Source organism: Desmodus rotundus, chromosome 8 (genome assembly GCF_022682495.2).
Source record: "Desmodus rotundus isolate HL8 chromosome 8, HLdesRot8A.1, whole genome shotgun sequence".
In the NCBI taxonomy this organism is placed as follows: Eukaryota; Metazoa; Chordata; class Mammalia; order Chiroptera; family Phyllostomidae; genus Desmodus; species Desmodus rotundus.
The window spans coordinates 42,016,699-42,023,288 of NC_071394.1; the positions used below are offsets into that span (position 1 = coordinate 42,016,699).

General features: G+C 46.1%; 1 long non-coding RNA gene across 1 annotated transcript in view; it reads right to left on the reverse strand.

Annotated features, from left to right (window-relative positions):
- Positions 1–5,301, reverse strand: part of LOC139441101 (uncharacterized) — a 28,403-nt gene extending 23,102 nt beyond the window's left edge. The window contains exon 1 of the long non-coding RNA XR_011651512.1: positions 5,073–5,301. This is a non-coding gene — a long non-coding RNA (uncharacterized lncRNA). The remainder of the gene's footprint in view (positions 1–5,072) is intronic.
- Between the last annotated feature and the right edge of the window lie 1,289 nt (positions 5,302–6,590).

A 6,590-nucleotide genomic window follows, 5' to 3' on the forward strand; every position in this document is an offset into this window, starting at 1 on the left:
GCGACACCCCATCCTAGTACTTCACTCCAGGGACCATCGCCACCACAGGGAAGTGCCTTCATATCCTGGTATTGAACGCAGCTATGGAAATAAGGTCAAGTAAGGTCGCCAAACAAGGCGAAGTGGTTTCAAGCTTGAGGATGATCTGGAGTCAGGCAGGAAGCTGGTAGGCAGTGGGTAAGGGCTAGCTGGCCAGACCTCCTAGCCTGACAGCACCTCCCCGCTGCCAGTCCTCCTCTCAAATCACTGCCGCTAACAGCCTCTGCACTCTTAGCGAAAAGGTAGGACCCACCCCCTCTCATCATGTCTTATGCCCTCCCCCCAAGGGCACTCCAGTAGGAGCTACTACATGGGTTCTTTCTTATGGGAGACAGTGGGTAAATCATATCTCAGTGCCTCAGCCTCTTTAAAAAAGAAAACAATGCCTTCTTTCCAACCTAGTCCCAACTTTCCAACCTTTTTCCACACACACATTCACACACTCACCCAGAAGCCCCCTGTGAGCTAGTAAGAGTGCCAAGAATACTGTGAGGTCCTTTCCAAGAACTCTGCATAAATATTCAAACATCTTTTGACAATGACCACATGGCTATTTAAGGTGATCTTGTACTGTTTAAAAGGAAAAGTCATTCTCAGCTCCAAAAGAGACTACTTGGCTGCAGCTTGAATAAGTGACAACCTCACCTTTTACTGGTGCCCCACTTTCGCAGAAGGTAGAGAGGGTGCCTCAGCCTGCGCTGGGCACTGCCCATCACTTCACGAAGCCATTCTCTTCCCAGATAGGCAGCCAGAGATTTGTTCCAATAGTAACATGGGACCAAATTTGACCATGGATGGAGACTGAAAAAATTGGCGGTTGGTCTCCCTTCTTATCATTTGATTTTATTCTAATCAGTATAGATTTAACGAAAGTGTAAGATGTATAAATCATAGATATAAGTATATAAAATTTGTAGACATCTGCATACATATATACATGCTAGATGTTTGTTTGTTCCAAACACCGAGGCTGCATTGCCCTGTAGACCTGTCTTTTAGGCAAGGATGTCCCACGATCATTTCTAGATGTTAATCGCCATGACTCCCAGGATTCCCAGTATGTCTGCCACTCTCCGAAAGCTCTTTGAGCGCTTCTCATCATTAGAATTCCCTGAGTTTTTGCTCCGTCCTTGCAAGCCATCTGGCCTCTCTGTACTGCAGCTGCAGTTTGCTCTCCCCCTGCCTCACATACCTGAGCCTTTGCCATCCCCCATCTGAAGCAAATCAATTCATCAAAAAAATCCAATATTGCAACCAGAAAATTTCCCCTAAAATCCAGCATTAAATTGCTTTCTTTTAAATCTCCATTAAGTTTAATTCTTAATTTTGTTCTTAAATTCATTATTTATGCTCTTGGAATATACATTGCCATATACTGAAGAAGAAAAACAGTCTACCTCCCTTTAATCATTTTGTCCAATTAGCTGAGGCCACCTGTCTCAGAGGTGTGCCTCTTGGACGGTTATAATTGTCATTAACCAGAAGAGCAGCGGAGGTCAGAGTGTCAAGGCCTTGAAGAGTCAAAGGTTGCAGGTGACCACCCGTGGGCTTGAAAGCCTGTCTGCTTCTCCCCAGAAGAAGGGTAGGTGCCAACTAGCAAGTCCTTGCTCAGAGTCATTACCCCTGGCCATGGGGACATTTTGAGTGGCAGAGAAGCACCAGAGCACCACTCAAAGGAATACATAACTGGTGATGACATTTGCAGCACGCAGGAGCCTAAACATAAGAAGAGAGAGGAGACAGAGGGAAGGCCCAAGCCGTAGCTGCATGGTTCTGAAACTGGAAGAGATGGGCCCGGCGACAGAATTTTCAAGAGAGTTTTTTAATTTTCCTATCTTTGGAACCAAGTAGCTCTTTCTCCCTCTTCCTTCATTTTTATGATTGTTGATGCTGCTGCTTTTGTGTGCTTTTGTCTAATTGAAGAAATACTGAAAAGCTATTTTGTAAGATATTGCAAGCAACCCAATGGATTAAGACAGATGTGCCTTTATTCATGAGATGACAATTGTGATCTTGTGCTCCAGTGACACAGGGCACGTGACCAGTAAGAGCAAAATCCAAACAAAAGAGATGACGTCCTAAAATCCCTAACAAATTTCCCATTCAATCGCATTACAGCCAAAAAAAAAAAAAAATTCTTAGCTCTCCACTTGTTTGCCTCTTGCCAGTGGGGGCACACCAGGTAAACAGGCATAGAATGTAGAGGGTATTGCTGTGAAATAGAAAGTAATAAATCCCAATTGCCAATGCAGCCGGTTCAGAGCAGCAGATCCTTCCCCTTCGTGAACCACAGGTTGTCCTAGCAAAATACAGTGAAGCAATGGGTGTCAACATAGTTAATGAGCACTTTTCAAGTCTCTGCTTTGGGCCAAGCTTTAACACACAATTTCTCATTTAGCTTCCTGTTATGGGCTGAATTGTGCCCTCTCCCCACCACATCCCCAAAATTCATATGTTGAAGTCGTAATCCTCAGTACCTCAGAATATGACTGGTTTTGGAGAAAGTCTTTTTTTCCCCTTTAATCATCACCCGAGGGTATGTTTATTGATTTTTAGAGTGTTGAGGGGTGCTGGGAAAGAGATATCAATTGGTTGCCTCTTGTATACCCCTTGACCAGGGATCAAACCCACAACCTTTTGGTGTACGGGATGATCCTCCAACCAACTGAGCCATCCAGCCAGGGCTGGAGAGAGGGTCATTAAAGAGGCACTTCAAGTAAAATAAGCCTGCTCGGCTGAACCCTAATGCAATCTGACTGGCGTCCTTATAGAGAAGGAGATTAGGGCACAGACCGAGGGAAGACCATGTGGAGACACAGGGAGAAGGCAGCCATCTGCAGCCAAGGAGAGAGGCCTCAGAAGCAGCCAACCCTTTCAACACCTTGATCTCAGACATCTAGGCCCCAGAACTGTGAGAAAATAAATTTCTGTTGTTCCAGTCCCCAGCCTGTGGTATTTTGTGTGACAGCCCCAGCAGGCTCATGCACCTCCCCAGCAGCCTGTATATTCAGGTTAGAATCGAGGACACGAAGGCACAGAGGTGGAAAGTAACTTGTCTGGAACAGAATGATGAGGTGGCAGAGCAGGAAGGAGGACACATCTTCTGGCTTTGACTCAGGGTCCTTGAAAAGCCAATGCAGTTTCCCAGTCCCTAAAACAGGAAAAACGCCGGACAAAACACTCCTCCCCACTGGCGAGCAGGCATCCCCTTAAACCTGCCTCCCCAGGGGAGCTCTAGAGAGATTAATGATGAGGAAGTCATAGAGGGGCCGCCATGGGCCTGACCCATCACCTGTCATTCGGGAGGAGGGTCTCTTCTGTCACTCCAAATGTCCCTCTGCTGAAACAACTCTGGAGCAGCTTTTGTGGGCACTCTGAGGGTGTCGTGCTTGTTACACCAGACAATCCTCACCACCCATGAGCTCAGGACAACGGGTATTCCCATTCGATAGCTGAGAAGCCCGAGACACAGAGGTGGGATGATGAGCCCAGGGTCAGCAGGCAGCAAGAGGCAGAGCAGGATGAGATCCCAGGCTGGCACAGGGCCCAAGTGCTGCCCTCTGCACAAAACTGCTTCTGGAGAGGAAGGTCTCACAGGAGAATTCCACACTTGGAACTTCATAGAACAGAAGCAAGGCCTGCTCCAAACTGACCATAGACAAACGAAATGGGAAGAGATTCTGTAGTTTGGGGAGATGCTCTAAGTCTCTTGTCATAGTTCCGGAAGGTCAACGAGAGGCTAGAGTCCGTGGTGGTAGGGGCCTCACCGCCCTACTCAGTGGGACCACAGTTACTCTTACATGAAATTTAGTGGAAGTTGCATAAAGAAAGAAAACCCCCATGACCTTCCAGATGTTAGCAGTCTTTCTTATCCCCTTGTGACACCCTAATGAGGTAGACAAGAAGGTATTTTTGTAATGCTCACCCACCCTTCCTTCTCCCTAATAGTGAAAATGAGGTTCGAGGAAGCAAATGACATGCTCACAATGCAGGCAGTGACAGGGCTCCTCAATAGGGTTTCAATGACCTTCCATGACCTTCTCTAACTCCACTCCCCACCCACCTCCAGCTCACTGCTGCTGTTTCTGCAAAATGCTTTCCACATCACCTCCTGGTTCTCCCCTGTGTCACAGTCCAGCTCTCGCGGTGTCACACCTTTCTCTTCTTAATTCATCTGTTTTCTCTAAGGTTGACAAGATCTTTAGTTCTTCTCAAATCTACAGACTTTCAAATCCTCAAAAAACTGTGAGGCTTACTCAGAAAGAAAAATTATGCATTAGAAGCCTGTCCGGATGGTTCAGTTGGTTGGAGGCTTGCTTGGTTAGAGTCACCCTGTGCGCTAAAAGGCTGTGGGTTTGATCCCTGGTCAGGGCTCGTGCAGGAGGCAATCAATCAATCAATCTCTCTCTCCACCCCCTCCCCACTTCCTTTCTCTCTAAAACTGATGAACATGATGTGTGTGAGGATTAAAAGAAAAAAGCATGCATGTGAAGATCTCCACGGATATTTTTGTGCAGTTGCCAGCGACTCCCAGACCTCCAGAAACATGGACAGATGGACAGACAACTGCTAGCAACCCCTGCCCTAGCTGTCTCCTTCTCCTCTGAAAAAACTAAGTCTCTTCTCTTCGTCCACTTCTTCCCCACAACTTTCTTCTCTCCAGTACGCGCTCTTGCCTTCCGTCACACCCACCGAAGGAAGGCCTCTGCTTCAGAGATGGCCCTCTGGGTCACCTCCCATCTCGTGCCACTTCCTGTCCGGTCACCCCCACAGTTTTCTCTTCGCCTCCCTTCACTTCTCATGGAAACTCTCTTGATTCCTACATTCCATACATCATACACACACATACTGATCATCTTTTTATTTTCTGTAACTGTGGCCTCTTCATTTAAACATTCTATATTGAATTCCTGCTCAGGATGAGGCTTGGAAATAGGTAAAGCATGCACCAGAAAACGAGATATAGGTGTGCTCTCCCAGCTTACACATGAGTAAGAAAGACAAAGTCAGACACTTACAAATTTGACACTTACCTTACCAAGACAGAGAAGCATGGGTTTCTTCAGGAGCCTACAGCAGAGGGGCCTAAAGCAAGCTGCTGAACGGGTAGCCCTAAGAAAGTGGCATCTCCAGGGAAACCTGAAGAATGGCCAGGGTTGGTCAGGTCAAGCGGAGGGGGCACAAACGAAGCAGAGCAAAGGGGCTGTTGGCTGCCGCATCGGAGCGAGCTCGGCCAAGCTGAGAACCTGCAGGGCCCAGTGTGACAGGCACGAGGTGAGAGGACACAGAAGCCAGACTGTGGCCATCCTGAAAAGTCGCCAAAAGCACTGTGCATTTACACCAAGATAACAGGACCCGATAAAGCGTTTTAAATAGACGAGAGACGTGCTCTGACATGGGGAGGAGGTGAGAGCTTATTTTACTTTTTATTTTAAATTTTTGGAGATGCAACACATTCACGGGTCTTAAAAACCAGCAAGTATGAAAAAGTATTCAGTAAAAGGTCTTTCCTGGCCCTCAGTTTGCCTCTCTCCTAAGGAGGTATCATTTTTTTTACAGTTTCGTATGTGTCCTTTCTTACTTTTTAATGCTTATACAAGCAAATAAGACTAGAGAGTCTTACTTTTCTCCTTGTATATTCAGAAAGTAGCATACCACGCACTGCGTTCGGTACCTTGAACTTTTTGTGATAGCTTTGGACTGTTTTACATATTGTCAATTTAGCTCTTAGTATTAGTACTAGAATTAGTTTTAGTTTTAGTATTAGTGTTAGTTACCTTTTCACAAATGCAGATCTCTCCTCACCTACCAGATGGTAAGCTTCTGAGGGGCAGAAGCTGCGTCTTATTCATTTTGCATGAGGGAGGGAGGTGTTCAGTCAAAAATATGATGAATTGAAGTGGGTGATGAAAAAGTATGTTTGTTGAATAAATCCGTTACTATTACAAAGAACAAACGCTTCCTTTGGCCTAGTCTCTTGATTTTTTTTTTTTTTTTACTTTTAATTATGTTAGTTTTCCAGGAGAAAGAAAAAAAAAGAAGACACAGTGAAACCCCATGAACCCATCCCCCAGCTTCAACAATGAACATGTTGGCGATTTTGATTCTCCTCTGTCCCCACCACCATCCACTTTGGGGAAGTGGAGGGCTGCGGTATTTTAAAACAAATGTAAGACATGTCATTTCCTCTGTAAATACCCAAGAATGCACCTCTAACTGATAAAGCCTTTGCTTTCAAAATGCAATTTGTTGCACCTGCAACAAAATTACCAGTAGGTCTCGAGCATCATCTAATAACCCTTCCATAGTCAGACTTCCCTGATTTTCTCAGAAACGTCTGTATACGGTTGCCTGCTGGACTCAGGAGCCACACAAGGCCCACAGGTCCTCCCCTTCTTCCATTCCACCACTGTCTCCTCCTGTCTTCCTCTTTTGATGCCATTCATTGGTTGGAGACACCAGGTCACTCATCATGTGCTGGGTCCCACATCCTGCATCTGGCTGACGGTTTCTTTGCAGTGTCATGTGACTTGTTTTCTATCCCCCATCTG